The following is a 22,529-nucleotide window of genomic DNA, read 5'->3' on the forward strand; positions in this document are numbered from 1 at the left end:
TCGGAGGAGAATGGGAGACCGCAGGATGTCTGGCTCTGGATTCCCGCTGTGCAGTGCCAGGAATCCGACGCCTAACACTGGTCCTTGGTAGTGCTTTGTAGCACAGGCACCTCCTGCTTAGTAACCGTGTTCCAGCACCGTCAGCTGGTCCATGGTTGTGCCATTGGCTCTTGTTCCTTCTGCTGCCCCTCTGGGTTCCAGCTCCATCAGCTGGTCCTCGCTAGTTTCATTTGCTCTTGCAGCTTCTGCTACCCATCCGGGTTCCAGCACCGTAAGCTGGTTCTCGGCAGTGCCTTTGGCCTATGTGCCTCCTTCTTGGTATCCGAGTTCCAGCAACGTCTGCTTGTCCTTGGTAGTGCTTTGGAGCACAGGTACCTCCTGCTTAGTAACCGTGTTCCAGAACCGTCAGCTGGTCCACGGTTGTGCCATTGGCTCTTGTTCCTTCTGCTACCCATCCGGGTTCCAGTACCGTCAGCTGGTTCTCGGCAGTTCCTCAGCCTTCTTGTACCTTCTGCTACTTTTCCAAGTTCAAGCTTGTGGAATTGTTTTTTGATTCTCACTCTGGATCTCCCTGACGATGACCCTGAAGACCACACCGAAGAAGACCAAAAAGATGATCCTGAAGAAGATGACCAAGATGACAAAGAACATGAAGACAACCACCAAGATGCAGAACAACAAGAGACAGAAGACCAAGAAGCAGAAAAACCAAAAACAGAAGAACATTAAGCATAAGACTAAAAATAAGAGCAAATGATATTATCTAAATTATAAGCAGAAGAAGACTAAGCAGTGTATGGGGGTGAGTCCGTTCCTCCTTGTGGTGCCCCTGGAAAATGCCTGCTGCTGCAGGCCAAACTGAACGCCGACAAATCCTGTTGTAAATCTTTTGTGACAGGCAGAACGGAAGGTGTAATCTTCAAACTTTTATAGATAACAACTACAGGAATGCCTGCCACAAATAAGAATATGATGAAGAAGAAGAATAGGAAGAAGATGAAGAAGTAGAATATGAAGAAGAATAATAGTTGAATAAGAAGAATATGAAGAATGTAAAAAAAGAATAATAGGAAGAAGGTGAAGAAGAAGAAGAAGAAGAAGATGAATAAGGTGAAGAAGAAAAGTTGATGAAAAAGATGCTGCTGCTGAGGATGATGAAGGAGAAAGTGTGGGAGAAGTAAAAAAGAAGGTGAAGAGCATGGAAGTAGTGAAACATACATATCTGACAAAATATAAAAGAGGTTAACATAGTCAATATCTTTGTAACTGCAAACGTCTTTAAAATAAAAAAATTATTACTGCTATTCCATTTGATTGGGCTAAAGCTCTATGGCTTTAATGTCTCCTACACCTCCCACAATACATTCTACATTATTCTTAGTTGTTTTTCTTCATGTAGAATTAACCTACAAGGAAAGAAAGGGTTTTTTTCAATTCCGATATTTCTGATCCATTGACTTGAATGGGACTTCCGGGATAGGAATTGGCGATACCCGATATTTTTTTTAGATCGGCCGATCCAATCCGATCCAATATTTTTCAATATCGGGTGGTATCGCTCAACACTAGTCAGCGCCAGTCAGTGGCAAGCCTTAAGCCACTGTGCTCACTGCACCGCTACGCGAGCGTCCGACATCGTGCTTGCTTTCTGCTTTGTCGTCGAGCGGCAGTGTCCTACGCCGCGCTGCAGTTGCAGCCCTCCTTGGCGTTCGCAGAAGCGACGCCGCACACACTGTAGGTCTAGAGGGATGCAGCTCCTCTGTCTTGGGTCCTGCTCCTGTGACCAGATACTGTGTGTGCATCTACCTGAAGCCTGTGTCACTAACAGGTTCAGCGTTTTGTATGTTTTTTGTTGTGGCACCTCTGTGTGTGAACAGAGGCCACTCTGCGCACTCTGGGTGAAGTTTAACCCGTGTGCATCATACTGCCATATTGCTTGTCTGCCACCACTTAGCAGCAGTTATACCACCCACTGCACGGTGGACCCCGAGTGGCGAACGCACTTTATTATTATTTTATTTAGTGCGTTCTGCCGTTCCTAACATATTGACACCACATGTGCCTCACAGAATTTTATACCATTGAGCGGTGAAGAAAGAATAAATTACATTTTTACCATTAAAATGTTTTAGCACCAAGTTTTAATATTTCTAAGAGCTAATAGGAATTTTATTTATTACAACAAACTGATGTCCATTTTTCCTGATTGCGCCAATTCTATAGTGAATATTTTAATGTTATAGTTGCGGGTGCCATGACCCACTGGGAGGGCACCTGAGGTGCCAGAACAGCAGAAACCTCCATAAGTGAACCCATTTTACAAACTACACCTCTGAATGAATTCATCTAGGGTTTCAGTGATCATAATGAAATCACAAGTGTGTCACAGAATGTAATACCATTGGTATGATCAAAAAACAACTACCGTATTTTTCGGACTATAAGACGCGCTTTTTTCCTCAAAAAATGTAGAGGAAAATGGGAGGGTGCGTCTTAAAGTCAAGATTTACCGGCTCTGGCTGTGGTGGGGAGATGGGGGAACAGCATCGGCGGAGCAGCGGGTCACAGAAGGCTGGAGCCGGCGGCTGTGGCTATCTCCTGTTTCCGCTGCTAAAGGGAAATGAATATTCACTGTATTCCATGCCCATGGGCATGGAGGGCAATGAATACTCATTTCTAGAGTTGAGCGATACCGTCCGATACTTCAAAGTATCGTATCGGATGGTATCGGCCGATCTTTAAAAAAAGTATCGGTATCGCCGATTCCGATACCGGAAGTCCCATTCAAGTCTATGGGACTTCCGGTATCGGAATAAGAAAAACCCTTTCCTGCCCTTGTACAGCCTCTCTGGGGTCTGTACGGGCCTTTCGGGGGGCTGTGCCGGCCTGCCAGGGGGTCTGTGCAGGCTCCGGTGGTCTGTGCCGGCCTGCCGGGGGGCTGTGCCGGCCTGCTGGGGGGCTGTGCAGGCTCCGGGGGGCTGTGCCGGCCTGCCGGGGGGCTGTGCCGGCCTGCCGGGGGGCTGTGCAGGCTCCGGGGGGCTGTGCCGGCCTGCCGGGGGGCTGTGCAGGCTTCGGGGGTCTGTGCAGGCATCGTCCGATGGGACTACAAGTCCCATCGGGCGATGCCTGCTACCATGACAGTGATTGACACATTAGCCAATGATGGGACAGTAGTAGTCCCATCATCCGGCTAATGTGTTGAATGTAAAAAAAAAAAAAAAAAAATTACATGCTACATACATACAACATGCATACTACATACATGCTACATTCATACTACATACTACATACATGCTACATTCATACTACATACTACATACATGCTACATTCATACTACATAAATACTACATGCAACATACATACTACATATATACTACATACATACTACATATATACTACATGCATGCTACATACATACTACATATATACTACATGCATGCTACATACATACTGCATGCTACATACATACTACATGCTACATACATACCACATATATACTACATACATACTACATACATACTACATGCATGCTACATGCTACATACATAACACATATATACTACATGCATGCTACATACATAGTACATGCTACATACATACCACATACATACTACATGCATGCTACATACATAGTACATGCTACATACATACCACATACATACTACATGCATGCTACATACATACTACATGCTACATACTACATACATACTACATGCTACATACTACATATATACTACATGCATGCTACATACATACTACATGCTACATACATACTACATATATACTACATGCATGCTACATACATACTACATGCTACATACATACTACATATATACTACATGCATGCTACATACATACTACATACATACTACATATATACTTCATGCATGCTACATACATACTACATGCTACATACATACCACATACATACTACATACATGCTACATGCTACATATATACTACATATATACTACATGCATGCTACATACATACTACATGCTACATACATACTACATACATACTACATACATACTACATACATACCACATACATACCACATACATACTACATGCTACATACATTCATACATATATACTACATGCATGCTACATACATACTACATATATACTACATGCATGCTACATACATACTGCATGCTACATGCATGCTACATACATACTACATACATACTACATGCTACATACATACCACATATATACTACATACATACAATACATTCATACAATACATACATAGACATACAGTACATATAACATAGAGTAACATACTTACCAATACTTGTCACATTGTTCCCCGAAGCCATTGTCTTTTCCGGAATAAATATTAACATAACAAACCACAAAAATACTCACCCACGATCCGAAGCAGTCCACGAGTGTGTCCCACGACGATCTTGGGTAGAGAACGGCAGCATCAGCTGATGCTGCCGTTCTCTACGGGCTCCAGGAATCCAATGACGGAAGGTAGGTATCCTTCCGCACTGTATTCCTCCGCCACTTAAAAAAAAAAAAAGTCCCTAGTCTCACTTTATGTCTCACAAATTCCCACACAGCAATGGCATAAAGTGAGACTAGGGACTTTTTTTTTTTTTAAGTGGCGGAGGAATACAGTGCGGAAGGATACCTACCTTCCGTCATTGGATTCCTGCAGCCCGTAGAGAACGGCAGCATCATCTGATGCTGCAGTTCTCTACCCAAGATCGTCGTGGGACACACTCGTGGACTGCTTCGGATCGTGGGTGAGTATTTTTGTGGTTTGTTATGTTAATATTTATTCCGGAAAAGACAATGGCTTCGGGGAACAATGTGACAAGTATTGGTAAGTATGTTACTCTATGTTATATGTACTGTATGTCTATGTATGTATTGTATGAATGTATTGTATGTATGTAGTATATATGTGGTATGTATGTAGCATGTAGTATGTATGTAGTATGTATGTAGCATGCATGTAGCATGCAGTATGTATGTAGCATGCATGTAGTATATATGTAGTATGTATGTAGCATGTAGTATGTATGTAGCATGCATGTAGTATATATGTAGTATGTATGTAGCATGTAGTATGTATGTAGCATGCATGTAGTATGTATGTAGTATTTTTTTTTTTTTTTAACATTTAACACATTAGCCGGATGATGGGACTACTACTGTCCCATCATTGGCTAATGTGTCAATCACTGTCATGGTAGCAGGCATCGCCAGATGGGACTTGTAGTCCCATCGGACGATGCTTGCACAGACCCCCGGACATCAGCACAGCCCCCCGGCAGGCCGGCACAGCCCCCCGGCAGGCCGGTACAGACCCCCACAGGGTGCACAGACCACCGGCAGGCCGGCACAGCCCCCCGGCAGGCCGGTACAGACCCCCACAGGGTGCACGGACCACCGGCAGGCCGGCACAGCCCCCCCGGCAGGCCGGTACAGACCCCCACAGGGTGCACAGACCACCGGCAGGCCGGCACAGCCCCCCGGCAGGCCGGTACAGACCCCGGGCAGTCCACACAGCCCCCCGGCAGGCCGGCACAGCCCCCCGGCAGGCCGGCAGAGACCCCCGGAAGGCCCGAAATGACGGCGCATCATGATGCGCACACACCGCGCATCATGATGACGTCAGGCTGTCAATCAACTGAACTTCCGATTCCGATGCCGAATTCCGATATTGAAAAAATATCGGAAGTCGGTATCGGAATTCCGATACAGCAAGTATCGGCCGATACCCGATACTTGCGGTATCGGAATGCTCAACACTACTCATTTCTCTTTAATAATAGTGGGTCGCCCTCCCAGGGCTGTGGGGGTACTCAGTACCGGAAAGGGGTTAAACCACATATAGCATCGACATGTTTGGCATTTCTGATGCAATGAGAGCCCTCCTAACTAACGAATGCTTGTCTCCAGGAGCACTGGCTGGGAGTAACGTATTGGTCACTACAACGGCAGCTTGCAATTTTCACTTAGCAACATCCACTGTTGCTTGTTTCTGAAAAACACCCATGGAGTCAAAATCGGCACTACACCCAGAGATAAATTCCCAAAGGGGTATAATTTCCAAAATGGGGTCACTTCAGGGGGAAGTGTATTGGTATGCATGGCCTCCTCATCCCTATCCTGGTATGCATGGCCCCATCTCATCCTAATATGCATGGCCCCATCCTTATCCTAGTATGCAGGTCCCCCATCTCATCCTAGTATGCAGGGTCCCCATCTCATCCTAGTATGCATGGCCCCATCCCTACTCTCGTATGATTGGCCCCCATTCCAGTCCTGGTATGCATGGCCCCATCTTTATAATTGGCCCCCTCCCCAATCCTGGTATGCATTGCCCCATCAGAAAACATAAAAAAAAAGCATTGTACTTACCTACCAGGCTCTCCCTCGCAGCATCCTGCTTCGTGGCCAGCAACCACTTTTTGCTTGTAAGCAGCTCAAGGCAGGGACGTCATGCACTGCTCACAAGCAGAGCATAGCTGCCGGAATACTCGCCGGGACTCTGCATGCATAGAGCAGCGAGTATTTATTGCTCTTCAGTAGCGCGCAGTGTCAGCCACCAGCTTCCTGCTGCTGCCAGTGGTCACGTGTGCCGCTACTTAAGAGAAATGAATATTCATGAATATTTATTTCCCTTAAGTAGCGGCACACATGACCGCCGATAGCAGCAGGAAGCCGGTGGCTGACACTGCGTGCTACTGAAGAGCAATGAATACTCACTACTCTCTGAGCGCACAGCCCTGGCGAGTATTTTGGCAGTTGTGCTCTGCTTTTGAGCAGCACATGATGTCCCTGCCATGCGCTGCTTACAAGCATAAAACGGTTGCTGGCACCAGAGCAGGACACTGCGAGGGAGCGCCTGGTAGGTAAGTGTAATGTTTTTTGTTTTTTTAATGTTTTCTGATGGGCCATGCGTACCAGGATGGGGATGAGGGTGGGGGACAATTATAAGGAGGGGGCCATACATACAGGACCGGGGTTGGGGGAAATCATACCAAAATACTATTGTGGCGCCCCAGGAGTATGGTCTCCACAGTGGCTTTGCCTTCCTCCAGGGGAGGGTAATGCCAGGCTTGGAGGCAATGATGGGTCTCTCTCGCAGTCAATCTATGCATGCAACACAGTTCCACTCCAGACCAGGGGGAACTCTGAACTGGGATTAAGGGAAGCAGTGCTCTCTGAGGGCCAAGAGGAAGGAGTGGTTAGTCTGCGGAGGGTGAAGTGTGCAGACGTGTGGAAGGAGCGCTGAGAGGACGAGCTCATCTCTGGAGAGAGCGCATGAACTGGAGCCTGGTCTCCACGGTTGTACGGATACTAACGGTCCTGCAACAGACACCAGAGGAGTAGGAGGCTGTAAATGCCCTACTCCCATCTAAGACTTGAGAGCACAACAGCAGCTTGGATAGTGAGCCGGGACTCAGGAGAGAGGAGTCCCCGAGATAGGCTACAGCTGTCTGCCGTGCAAGTGAGGTTCTTGAGAACATCTGTCTGGAGGAACTCCAGTGTAACTCAGTACTAGGAGATCTTCATACTTAAAAGCGCTAGTAAGGAGACTGCACAGCCCATCTGCAGAGAGAGAATCCCTGAATTGCTTCCAGGCTAGCCTGCTCCAATACCATCTGTAATCAGTACCTGGACTGCAGTTATCAAGTAAAGGTACCTGCTTCCTACCTTTCCAGCACCACCACATCCCCATGCCAACCACATCTACACTGCCCTGGGCCTATAGTTTCACCTGTGGGGAGCATTTACATCTTTGCTGCACCATACCATCAGTCCCAGCGGATCTGCATGCAGCGTCGGCTTAACACCTCCCTTGCCGAGCACCACAGGTGGCGTCACAAACTATTCATCTAACTACATTCCTCCATTCACATCTTCCTATTACTTGGGCACCCAGGGCCACGGTCCGGGTCACCGCTGCTGTGACACATCCCACTGATACCGGCCCGATCCAGTCCCAGTGCCGGCGGCAGGGACGGGTTTTCATGCGAGAGACTTGCATGAGAATCGTGCGAGTCTCTCACAAGTGAGTATGAGCCCATATAGAGGTGATCTGATTATCACCTCTATGTAGCAGAGACGATCGGTTTGTGGCAGCTTCTAGTCTCCCATGGAGACTATTGAAGCATGCCAAAAGTAAAAAAAATAAAAAAAAATATAAAAGTTCAAATCTCCCCCCTTTCGCACCAGTCAAAATAAAACAATAAAAAAATCAAACATAAACCCTAACCCAACCCGAGATTCCGAAAAATGGAGTCACTATGGGTATCGAAAAATGGCGCATTTTGGAATCTTTTTTCACCACTTAGATAAAAAAGAACCTAGACATGTTTGGTGTTTATGACCTAGAGAATCATAATGGCAGGTCAGTTTTAGAATTTAGTGAACCTAGTAAAAAAGCCAAACAAAAAAACACATGTGGAATTTCACTTTTTTTTTGCAATTTCACCACACTTGGAATTTTTTCACATTTTCTAGTACACAACATGGTAAAACCAATGGTGTCATTCAAAAGTACAACTTGTTCCAGAAAAAAAATAGTCCTTACACAGCCATATTGATGGAAAAATAAAAAAGTTATGGCTCTGAGAAGAAGGGTAGTAAAAAGCGAAAATGCAAAACCGAAAAAAGCTATGGTCATAAAGAGGTTAAGAACACTGTGGGGCTCAGAAGGGAGGGGAGCATTTGGATTTGAGAGCAGAGAATGTGCTGAATTTTTTTGGAGAGTGAGGAACCATTTTGCTTTTCCAGAGGCTTTGTACTACCAGTAACGTGGAAGCCCCCTATATTTCCGTTAACAGATTATAGACCTGAGTGAGGACTTGCTTTTCTTGTGGATTCAGTTGAAGCTTTTATTGGGAACATTTTACAAAACATTTGGGATCAAGTTATCCGGCGCTCTACGCTGAGCAGTTACTTTGTTGGTTTCCATCTAAATTTCTGAGTGACATGACTTAGATGAAACCCCAGATGGATCCGTTCACTATAATGAGGCAGCAGAGTTACTCTGGACTCCCTCTGGCCTCTATTCAGTGGTATCCTTCTTTTCAGAAGTGCACAAAAAACTGTGGACGATGGCACTTTTATGCAATCCTCAAAAGATGGATACCACCGAATCACAGTGCCTCCTTCTGCCTCATTATAGGGATCTTCCATCAAGGGTTCCATATGAATCACGTATTTCAGAGATTTACACAGAAACCTGGTGTTAGCACTCAACGCAGAGCGCAGGATAAATGTGCACCGAGTCTTACTGCGATCTTTGGGAGGAAGAATGAAAAATCAACAGCAGGTGAAGAATTAGTCTTATTTATTATTTTATGCCATTCCTCGTGCGGCATAAGTGATTAGGAGACTTTATTCTTTGGGTCGGTGTGATTACAGTGATACCAGTTTTAAATCGGGATTTTTATGTTTGGCTTCTGTCATACACCAAAATATGCTTCTTATTGCATCAACTAGTTTTTTGCATCACCATATTTTGAGAGCTATAATTTTTCCATATTGTTGCCCACAGGGTCACTTGAGGGCTTATTTTTTGCGGGATGAGTTGACCTTTTTATTAGTACCATTTTCAGACACATGACATTTTTGATCGCTTTCTATTCTGATTTTTGTCAGGCAGAATGAACAAAAACCAGCAATTCAGGATTTTATTTTATTTATTTATTTTTTTTTGGGGGGGTCATGTCATTCCGTGTGTGGTGAAATTGATAAGGAACTTTTATTCTTCGGGTCAGTACGATTACAGTGATACCTCATTTATATCTTTTTTTATGTTTTGGTGGTTTTACACAATGAAAACTATTTTATAGAAAAAATTGTTTTTGCATCGCTTTATTCTGAGAGCTACAAGTTTTTTATCTTTCCGCTGATGGAGCTTGTTTATTGCAGGACAAGATGACATTTTCAGTGGTACCATGTTTATTTATGTCCTTTTTTATCACTTTTTACTCCACTTGTTGTTCAGCAGTAAGATGATTGTTTTTTGCAGTTTTTCATTTATTTTTTATGGTGTTCACTAAATGGGTTAACTATTGGACAGTTTTATAGGTAAGTTCGTTGTCGGCAATACCAAATATGTATATTTTTTTCCATACAAATATTTATGTGTACAATTTTTTTTATTTATCATGTTTTGATTTTTTTTATATTTTTTACAATTATTTAAAAAAAAGTTTAACTTTTTTTAAACTTTTTTACTTTGTCCCAATATGGGACTATCATTTTTTACAGGCTGATTGCTTGTATAGCATCGGGATGCAACAGCATCCCTATGCTATGCAAACTGTCAGCTCTGCACTGACAGATAAAGTTGCTGTCATGCTATGAGCATGAGTGTTTTGCCAAGTACTTAAAGGGTTGGGATACGGCTTTAAAGAAGGCGATTAATTTTATTACAATAATTAAATAAATAAATACAGAAAACAGGAAATAGTATGATATTGCATACACTTTTGCATAATATAAATCACAAAGGTACTTACATTGCACACTACATAAGCAAAAAGCAAAACTTCACTAGGAACAGCAAAGTCATCAGTCCGGAAACATCAATTGTGAGAAGCAGAACGGTGAAGACAGAAATTCCTGGGATATCCACACTGTAGACCCACATGGGTGTCCCCTCCAGTCTACAGGTTAACAGGCTTCTGTCTTAGGCCTCTTTCACACTTCCGTTTTTTACAATCAGTCACAATCCGCCAGGTTTTGAAAAAAACGGATCCTCAAATTTTTTTTGAGGATCCGTTTTTTTCCCCATTGACTTGCATTAATGGTGGATTGTGACGGATTGCTGTCCGTTGCATCCGTTTTTTTTGAGGATCCGCCAAAAATTGCTGTCCGTCACCATCCTCAAAGATTTCAAAACGGAGCTTGTAACGTTTTTTTCTGTGGCCGATCCTCCAGACACTCATTTAACCCGAAATTCTTTCTGGGTGCCGGACAAAAAAAAAAAAAAAATCCTCTCTCTCTCTCTCTCTCTCTCTCCAGCATTTCCTTTAAATTTCCGCATTTTCAGGATCCGTCTAAAAACGGATCCTGTGCCATCCGTTCACATCAGTTAACAACGGATCCGCTTGTATGACTTTTTGGCGGATTTGAACTGATGCAAAAAACTGCAGTGTGAAAGAGGCCTTAGCTGAAATCTTCCCCAGCTTATGTATTGTTTAGAAACAAATGCTTGCATAACAAAGTGTTACACAAACTCTTAACAAATTCTATTTTCTATTTGTCCAATATAATATCTCTCTGAGTGGCCAGCTCTTCAAATGTCAATCTACACCAGACAAACACATCACCGGATATGACATTCCAAAAGCTCCTGGTACCGGATATTCCACCATATTCTAAACATGACATTTCTCACCAAACATTAATAATGAAACTATGCAGTAATTGGATGAACAATATAAACATGCACTTTCCCACTAGAGATACTATAAATATATGATTTCTCACTAAACATTGATAAAAGAACTATGTAGTAATTGGATGAATGATATAAACATGCACGTTCTCATTAGAAACTATGCGGTTCAGGTGTTTGGAAAATTACAGAAAATACAAGGCTAATTTAAGCTTAACTGTTACTCTCTAATATCTTAAAGGGGTCTTTAAAGACAGGCTATCAATATGGGTTCCTGATGGTCATTAACATCTTAGTACTACAATCCACTCTTGGCCATCTGGAAGCCATACATAATTTATATGCAATGTCATATCCCAAGGGAATAGCCTCAGCAGATGAATGATACATTGATATGAGAGAAGGGATATATATATATATATATATATATATATATATATATAGAGAGCAGTATAAAGTGATATAAGCACAGATTATAGTAAATATAAAATATAACATAAATAATCAAAATCAGGCAACCAGGAAAATAACCAATTCCACCATTTAACTGGTCTATCTGAGACTGCAAATCCTGGCTATGATCTGGCAAGTTAAATCAACATATACTCACATAACTCTTGTCACCCATGGGGGTGAATTAATAACAAATAATCTATAGTTGCCCTATTCTGTAAGATAGCTTTTCGGTAACTTTGTATATCTAGTAATATATCTTCTAAGGCTCTACTGGTAGTACCAATATGGGTTCCTGGTGGTCATTAATATCTTAGCACTACAATGAGCTGGCAACTTTACTAGCTCTGGTAACCCGGATATCATCATGACGACATTGGGTCACCATGGCAACGATCGGGAACCTACATCATGTCGTGGGGTCTCTGATCGAAGGGCGAAGGGGCTGTCATCCCTCGGCTCTTGGAATGCTGTGATCGCATTGGATCGCAGGATTTAGGGGATTAGAGTGTTTATAGAGGTACTGAACCGCTCCTGGCACTTAGTGCCAGGTGTCAGCTGTCAAAATCAGCTGACAACCGGCAGCGATATGTGCGCACACGATCGCGATGCAGTAATAATACATCAATAAGGCCCAGGGCGCATGGATGTATTATTACTGCAAATGTCGGAAAGGGGTTAAAAATGACCTGACAACATGATTTTTCAGATCAGTATAATTATACTGACACCAAACGCATATAATTATTTTTTACTTTTTTAGTGGTTTAAAAAAATTCTGAACTTTGTAAAGAAAAAAAAAACTTTAGTTTTTCTATTCATAAAGCTGTGGGAGTGCTTGTTTTTGCCATGGCGACCCCTGGTGTTTTTACCAATTCTATTTCCTGCTTAAAACTATGTTTCAGGGAAAAATATACTTGGTGTAGAAAAAATCGACTTGGCTGTAATTTTGGAAACATATTTTTTTGTTAGGAAGTTATAAGTTGACCAGCGATTTCTCATTTTTCCAACAAAATTTACAAAACCATTTTTTTAGGGACCACCTTACATTTGAAGTGAGTTTGGGTGTCAATATAACAGAAAATACCCAAAAGTGACACCATTCTAAAAACTACATCCCGCAAGGTATTAACCCTTCAGGTGCTTCACGAGAACTAAAGCAATGTGGAAGTAAAAAATGAATATTTTACTTTTTTCACAAAAACTTTACTTTGGAACCAAACTTTTTTATTTTCACAAGGGTATCAGAAGAAAATGGACCACAAAATTTGATGTGCAATTTCTCTTGAGTAAGTCAATACCCCGTATGTGGGGGAAAGCCACTGTTTGCGCGCATGGCAAGGCTCAAAAGGGAGGGAGCACAGTTTGACTTTTTGAATACAAAATTGGCTGGAATCAATGGCGACGCCATGTCACGCTTGGAGACCCCCTGATGTACTGAAACAGTGGAACCCCCCCAATTCTAACTCCATACCTATCCCCACACACCCCTAGCCACAACCCTAACAGTAATCCCAACCATAATCACAACCATAACCCTAACCACAACCCCAACCTTAAGGGGTACGTTGTGGCGGCTGTGGACCCTAGGTGAATATGTGCATCATTTAGCCTCCTGCTAACTATGTACTCTCTATTATTGTTTATGTGTTTCTATATCATTATGAGTATCTGTTACTTCTGTAAGGATGGCCCAGGCGTGGAAAAAGATTTAGCTCTTTATTTATTTTTTCAGGCTGCTGTGTATATAATATTTTACTTCTAAACTGAGAATGTCTTCATTGTAGAATGCAAAAACTTTGAACCGGTGTGTTTGTCCTTGGGATTTGTTTTTGAGCCTCTATTTACTTATTATTTTTTGTTATATACTCTTTACCGGAGTTATTTATTCATTATTTTCTTACTTTTAGAAATTTTGACTCAATTGCTCTACAATATACAGTGGGGAAAAAAAGTATTTAGTCAGTCAGCAATAGTGCAAGTTCCACCACTTAAAAAGATGAGAGGCGTCTGTAATTTACATCATAGATAGACCTCAACTATGGGAAACTGAGAAAAAAAAATCCAGAAAATCACATTGTCTGTTTTTTTTTCATTTTATTTGCATATTATGGTGGAAAATAAGTATTTGGTCAGAAACAAGCAATCAAGATTTCTGGCTCTCACAGACCTGTAACTTCTTCAAGAGTCTCCTCTTTCCTCCACTCATTACCTGTAGTAATGGCACCTGTTTAAACTTGTTATCAGTATAAAAAGACACCTGTGCACACCCTCAAACAGTCTGACTCCAAACTCCACTATGGTGAAGACCAAAGAGCTGTCAAAGGACACCAGAAACAAAATTGTAGCCCTGCACCAGGCTGGGAAGACTGAATCTGCAATAGCCAACCAGCTTGGAGTGAAGAAATCAACTGTGGGAGCAATAATTAGAAAATGGAAGACATACAAGACCACTGATAATCTCCCTCGATCTGGTGCTCCACGCAAAATCCCACCCCGTGGGGTCAGAATGATCACAAGAACGGTGAGCAAAAATCCCAGAACCACGCAGGGGGACCTAGTGAATGAACTGCAGAGAGCTGGGACCAATGTAACAAGGCCTACCATAAGTAACACACTACGCCACCATGGACTCAGATCCTGCAGTGCCAGACGTGTCCCACTGCTTAAGCCTGTACATGTCCGGGCCCGTCTGAAGTTTGCTAGAGAGCATTTGGATGATCCAGAGGAGTTTTGGGAGAATGTCCTATGGTCTGATGAAAACAAACTGGAACTGTTTGGTAGAAACACAACTTGTCGTGTTTGGAGGAAAAAGAATACTGAGCTGCATCCATCAAACACCATACCTACTGTAAAGCATGGTGGTGGAAACATCATGCTTTGGGGCTGTTTCTCTGCAAAGGGGCCAGGACGACTGATCCGGGTACATGAAAGAATGAATGGGGCCATGTATCGTGAGATTTTGAGTGCAAACCTCCTTCCATCAGCAAGGGCATTGAAGATGAAACGTGGCTGGGTCTTTCAACATGACAATGATCCAAAGCACACCGCCAGGGCAACGAAGGAGTGGCTTCGTAAGAAGCATTTCAAGGTCCTGGAGTGGCCTAGCCAGTCTCCAGATCTCAACCCTATAGAAAACCTTTGGAGGGAGTTGAAAGTCCGTGTTGCCAAGCGAAAAGCCAAAAACATCACTGCTCTAGAGGAGATCTGCATGGAGGAATGGGCCAACATACCAACAACAGTGTGTGGCAACCTTGTGAAGACTTACAGAAAACGTTTGACCTCTGTCATTGCAAACAAAGGATATATCACAAAGTATTGAGATGAAATTTTGTTTCTGACCAAATACTTATTTTCCACCATAATATGCAAATAAAATGAAAAAAAAAACAGACAATGTGATTTTCTGGATTTTTTTTTCTCAGTTTGTCTCCCATAGTTGAGGTCTACCTATGATGTAAATTACAGACGCCGCTCATCTTTTTAAGTGGTGGAACTTGCACTATTGCTGACTGACTAAATACTTTTTTTCCCCACTGTATATGAGGCAAAAAAACTCTTCCCTCCACGCAATGTTTTGCATTGTTTTTTTTGTGTGTCATCATCCCTTTTAATATAATTGTCTTGACATGGTTCAATAACATTTATTTCTATATGAAAAATTTGAGTATCTGTTCTTTCATGTAGGTTTTCTAGTTATTATGATCCTTTTTGTTGTAATTTTGGGCATTTTTTCCCCTTTTTTTCAACCTTACCCAAGCCTAACCCTAATGGGAAAATGGAAAAAAATACTTTTTATTTTATTATTTTTACCTAACTAAGGGGGTGACAAAGGGGTGTTTGAGTTACTATTTTTTATTTTGATGACTGTGATAGGGTCTATCACAGTGATCAAAATGAACCAATAGGAAAAATTTCCTATTGTTGCCGAGTGCCGGCCAGCAGATCTCAGCTGGCACTGCGCATGCGCCAGCTATTTCCTTTCCAGAAGACGCCACCGTTTATGGGACATCACGGGGCATGCAGGAGAGTCCAAGGACACCGGAGGTGCCAGGGGGGGGATCGGTAGACTCCATTTCTCTCTCCTCTGATGTGCAATCACATCAGAGGAGAGAGAAATTAAATGGGACATCTGACTTTTTTTTGCAGTTGCCGTTATTCTGTGGGGGCACTATACACTTATTTCTCAGTGCCGTTAAAAAGTGGCGCTGAGGAATAAGTACCCTTAACTGCTGCCGTTAAAAGGTGTATCGGCGGTTGTTAAGGGGTTAAAATATTTAACAAAAGTGGATACAATTAATAATTTAAAAAAAAATCCATATGGGACTCAATTGTCATCCAAAAGTGCTTCTAAAACTGACAATAAATAATCAAGAAAAAAACATAAAATAGATTGAAATATCTGTTGTAAACTTGAATATGATGATAGCAGCAACTCTTCCAACAGATAATTCAGCTTCTGGTATAATGTCTCCATCTAGTGGTAATATGAAGATTTAATGATGGTTGTTTACAATGTCCACATTGTAGGGATTTTTTTACTCAAATTAAATTTTCACAAGTTTTGACAAGATAAGCTGGCCATATCATGGAACAGTGGCTGCAGAGGTGAATAAAATGTGGTTTTTATTTTTTAAAATCTCCTATACATTATAAAGATATTAGTTTGTAAAATTTAGATTATAATTTAATTTGTCATTGTTCAACCAGTGGTGTGGACTTCTGGAGACATGCACTTCTTTTAGTGCATGAAATTGATCATTCATAAGCAGGCAGCATCATGCAGGGAAGAAAAGAACCCTCCCTCCTGCCTTCACTGATCTCTGCCAATAATGTGTAGAGATACAGCAGAGCTGAGTTATGTACCATTGCAAACATGGGTGGTGGAATCCACTGGGATCTGAGAACTAGCAAGCATGTTAGACACAGTATACAATGTTGGACAGGCTTCTCCCACCTGGTGGAGGTGCTTTAAATAATAAGTGTGTCCCAGCTATTGGCTGGGGACACTTTAGGACAGCGCGCTGTTCCTTTAAGAGGGCGGGACCACATGTGCGCGCCCTAAGCACAGCGCCCTGGATCTGGGAGCCGTTTGTAGACCCCAGGCAGTAGCAGAAAGAGGATGAGGGAGAAGTGCGGGACCGCGACAGTGTTTTTTGGCATCTCTGCTGGGGGAGGGAGGCAGAGTGCAGAGATGCTGGCGCCACAGCAGCAGCAAGAAAAGGAGGGAGAAGTGCGGGACTGCGGCGGTGAGAGTCAACTTCTTTGTCAGGGAAGTGAGTTCACAGACACGATCGCTACAGTACCCCCCTGCCCGTTACACCCCCTGCTTTTTCAAGTCTACAACAAATCCCTCCAGTTAATGTGTTTCAGGATCTCGAATGGACCGATGAAGCGAGGACTCAGTTTATAGGAGGGTACCTTGAGATGGGTATACTTAGATCACAGCCAGATCTTATGCCCAGGAAAAAACAGAGGTGGATCCAGACATCCAGACGTCTCTTGTCTGCATGTCTTTTCATCCATTTCGAGGACTTCAATAAAGTGTCCTTTCAGATCCTAGAAAAAGCCTTGATAATGGATTCAGCAGCCGGAATCTGGGAGGTAGTGGAAGAAGGTAATGGGATATTGGGTTGATGATGTATACTACAAAAATCGGAGATTTGGCAGAAGATTCACTCACTTGATTGTTATACGAGAATTTGGCCCATGTCAAGAGTTTGGACCAGTCACAGTGGTGGGCATTGACAAAATGACAGGAAGTTGGTCAGGATCTGATTGACCCGCTCTACCTGACCATTGGATTGTTTGTGATAGGCCAAAGAGAAATCCAGAGAGACATTGTGTAATTTGCAGGTGGCCCTCCAGAAGTGAGAAGTAAACTGGACGCCTCTATCCGAGACGATATGGAGCAGGAGACCATGGAGGCGGAAAATATGTAGAATTAACTTCTCTTCAAGCATTGGAATAGATGGGAGACTGGACAGTGGAGTGAAATGATCCATCTTGGAGAAGCGACTCACAACCACCCTGATAACGGTACATCCGGCCTATAGTGTCACGCAAAGTGTGGGAAGACTAAGTGCAACATGAAGGAATGAAGGGAAGGGAGCCCAACACTAGGGAAGGGGGAGTAGGGACACCTAGGCAGATCTAAAGTCACACTGTCTGCCCTAGATATCAGTATATAGGTTCTGCACCTATCACCGAGCAGGAACCTAATCCCTGTCTGACTCTCGCAATAAGCCCTGCTTAGGGAAGGACAAGGTGACACTAGTCAATCCCCACTACAACTAAAGACAACTGGGATAGACAAACAAGGCGAACACTTATCTTGAGTAGACTCATAGAGGTAACACAGACGTCCTCCAACAGCACCAAAGAGGAAGATAGTCGACTGCTATAGCTCCAAGCCTCAACAGGGGAAAATGGAAATATCACCAGAGATTCCCAGAAGCAGGCAGGAAGTCTATAAACACCCAGTCCAGGTGTGTCAATTAGAGCTGGGGGGAGGTTGCCACTGGGTGCAATAGTCAGGACTAGGAAGGCATCTGCAAAGGCAACAGCAGAGAGCTTCTGCAGCCAAATGCTGTGTGACTCTGCAGCCTCTGGCACAACCGTGGCAGATAGTAGGAGATCAGTGAGTGATTAATTCAATTGCAATATACTGCCAGGGAGCAGATGGTATGGGCAAAGGAAGAAGCTGACAGAGGGGAGCTGCTTCAGGGTTTTGCTCTGGGCACAAGAGGGACAGGCAGAGATGAAATCCACAATATAGGGTAGGCTACCAATAATGTTGGGAGATGAGAAGAGTCATTTTCCTCTTACCGGCATGGCCAGCCACCTTAGATGAGTGACTCCACAGAAGAATCCACCTCCTCTCTGGCTCAGCCTCACAAGTCTTACTGGAAGGGCGCCAAAACAAATCCAATAGAGCGAGCGTAAAAATTTTGGAGGGTTCAATGATATGTAGTGGCTCCTCCTCCTGTTCGAAAGACTGAAAAGATCTAGAGAGAGCGTCCACCTCATTCTTATCTGCCAGCCGAAAATGGAGTGTGAAGTTGAAGCAAGCGAAAAACAGAGACCACCTGGCTTGTCGTAGGTTAGGTCGCTGTGCAGATTGCAGATATACTAGATTCTTGTGGCCATTCTATATAACCAATGGATGCATAACTCTTTCTAGCAAGAGACACCACTCCTCCAGAGCCAGTTTAATTGCTAACAGTTCTCAATTGCCTATAGATGAAACAAGAGGGGATTATAGGGAGAAAAATGGGAAGCACAAGCTTCTAAGTGTACTAGTTTCCAAAGGTATATACTACTTGTGAATACACTCACCTATTTGGTGTCTTGAGATACTGCATGTAGATCCAGTCCCTGGATCACTCTATACTTCTTTCCATTCAGTTTGCTGCAAAGATCTGGGAACTAGTAGAGCACTGGACAATGCTTTCATAGGCTATAACACTTGATGAATGTTTTTCCCAGCAATATACGCTCCTGAAGGATGATGATGGAACTTGATATTTAGATTCAAGGATGATTCTTATTTTTAATTCAAACTAGAACACAACCGGTTTCAACATCTAAGAGTCTTCCTCAGGTATAATCTCTAGACGATGCAACACTGGAGCTGAGGGGAAGGCCTGTTTTAACCCCTTTCTGCCATCTGACATACTATCCCGTCCATGGGACCCGGGCCCCTATGCCCAAGGACGGGATAGTATGTCTAGAGTGATCAGCGGCATTCACGGGGGGAGCGCCGTTGATCGTGGCCGGGTGTCAGCTGATTATCACAGCTGACACCTGGCACTATGTGTCAGGGGCGGTCATAGACCGCCCCCGACACATTAACCCCAGTGCGATCAAACACGATCGCAGTGTACCGGGGGTTTAGGGAAGCATCGGCAGGGAGGGGGCTCCATCCGTGCTTCCCTAAGACCCCCGCAGCAGCACGATGTGCAGCGCTACTGCAGGGGCCTCCTTCCCTGCAGGTCCCCGGATCCAAAATAGCAGCGGGGACCTTCGGGGGTCTGCAGGGAGCCGGCTTCCTCAGTACCTGCAAAGCGCCGGATGAGGATGCCTTCAACACTGCCTGTGTCAAGTCGCTGATCTGTCACAGCGATCTGTGATGTGACACATCAGCGATCTGTCACATGACAGTGATGTCCCCCCTGGGGACAGTATAATAAAGTAAAAAAAAAAGTGTAAAAATAATTTATAAAAAATCACTAAATAAATTTTAAAAAAAAATATTCCCTAATAAATTCATTTTTGGAAATAAAAAAAATTAAACAATAAAAGTACACATATTTAGTATTGCCGCGTCCGTAATGACCCGCCCTATAAAACTGTCCCATTAGTTAACCCCTTTAGCGAACCCATTAAAGAATAAAAAACAAAGCAAGAAATAATGCTTTACTATCATACCGCTGAACAAAAAGTGCAATAACGCGCGATCAAAAAGACGGATATAAATAACCATGGTACCGCTGAAAATGTTATCTTGTCCCACAAAAAACGAGCTGCCATACAGCATCATCAGTGAAAAAATAAAAAAGTTATAGCTTGCAGAATAAAGCGATGCAAAAATTATTTTTTATACAAAATAGTTTTTATTGCATAAAAGCGCCAAAACATGAAAAACAACATAAATGAGGTATCGCTGTAATCATACTGACCCGAAGAATAAAACCACCTTATCAATTTTACCGCACGTGGAATGGTGTAAACGCACCCCCCAAAAGAAATTCTTGAAATGCTGGTTTTTGTTCATTCTGCGTCCCAAAAATCAGAATAAAAAGCGATCAAAAAATGTCACGTGCCCAAAAATGGAACCACTAAAAACATCAACTCGTCCCGCTAAAAATAAGACCTCACATGACTCGGTGAGTCAAAATATGGAAAAATTATAACTCTCAAAATGTGGTGATGCAAAAACTATTTTTACAATAAAAAGCGTCTTTCAGCGTGTGACAGCTGCCAAATATAAAAACTCACCACAAATAGTAAATCAAACCCCCTTTATCACCCCCTTAGTTAGGGAAAAATAATAAAATTAAAAAAATGTATATATTTCCATTTTCCCATTAGGGTTAGGATTAGGGCTAGGGTAAGGGCTAGGGTTAGGGCTAGGTCTAGGGTTAAGGTTAGGGTTAGGGCTGAGATTAGGGGTGTGTTGGGATTAGGGTTGGAGTTAGAATTGGGGGGTTTCCACTGTTTGGGCACATCAGGTGCTCTTCAAACACAGCATGGCGTCTGATCTCAATTCCAGCAAATTCTGCGTTGAAAAAGTTAAATGGTGCTCCTTCCCTTCCGAGCCCCGACACGTGCCCATACAGTAGTTTTCTCCCACATATGGGGTATTAGCGTACTCAAGACAAATTGGACAACAACGTTTGGGGTCCAATTTCTCCTGTTACCATTGGGAAAATAAAAAAAATTGGGGACTAAAAGATCATGTTTGTGGAAAAAATATGATTTTTTTTATTTTCACGCCCGGGCGTTATAAACTTCTGTGAAGCCCTTGGGGGTTCAAAGTGCTCACCACACATCTAGATAAGTTCCTTGGGGGGTCTAGTTTCCAAAATGGGGTCATTTGTGGAGGGGTTTCCACTGTTTAGGCACATCAGGGGCTTTCCAAATGCGACATGGCGTCCGATCTCAATTCCAGCCATAAAAGTCAAATGGCACTGCTTCCCTTCCGAGCTCTGCCATGCTCCCAAATAGTGGTTTACCCCCACATATGGGGTATCAGCGCACTCAGGACAAATTGCACAATAACTTTTGGGGTCCTGTTACCCTTGCAAAAATAAAAATTGAGGGTGAAAAGATCATTTTTGTGGAAAAAATATGATTTTTTAATTGTACATCTGTACGTCATAAACTTCTGTGAGGCCCTTGTGGGTTCAAAGTTCTCACTACATATCTAGATAAGTTCCTTGGGGGGTCTAGTTTCTAAAATGGGGTCACTTGTTTAGGCACATCAGAGACTCTCCAATTGTGACATGGCGTCCGATCTGAATTCCAGCCAATTTTGCTTTGAAAAAATCAAACGGCACTCCTTCCCTTCTGAGCTCTGCCATGCGCCGAAACAGTGGTCCCCCCCACATATCAGGTATCAGCAAACTCAGGAGAAATTTCACAATAACTTTTGCAGTCCAATTTCTCCTGTTACCCTTGGTAAAATAAAAAAAATTGGACCTGAAGTAATTTTTTTGTGAAAAAAATTTAAATGTTCATTTTTTTAAACATTCAAAAAATGCCTGTGAAGCACCTGAAGGGTTAATAAACTTCTTGAATGTGGTTTTGAGCACCTTGAGGGGTGCAGTTTTTAGAATGGTGTCACTTCTGGGTATTTTCTATCATATAGACCCTCAAAGTGTCTTCAAATGTGATGTGGTCCGTAAAAATAAAATGGTGTTGCAGAAATGAGAAATCGTTGGTCAACTTTTAACCCTTATAACTTCCTAACAAAAAAAAATTTGGGTTCCAAAATTGTGCTGATGTAAAGTAAACATATGTGAAATGTTACTTATTAAGTTTTTTGTGTGCCATATCTCTGTGATTTAAGGGCATAAAAATTCAAATTTGGAAAATTGCAAAATTTTCAAAATTTTCACCAAATTTCCATTTTTTCACAAATAAGCACAAGTTATTTGAATGAAATTTTACCACTACCATAAAGTACAAT

This window comes from Dendrobates tinctorius, unplaced genomic scaffold (genome assembly GCF_039654945.1).
Source record: "Dendrobates tinctorius isolate UK_male_01 unplaced genomic scaffold, ASM3965494v1 ptg000250l, whole genome shotgun sequence".
Lineage (NCBI taxonomy): Eukaryota > Metazoa > Chordata > Amphibia > Anura > Dendrobatidae > Dendrobates > Dendrobates tinctorius.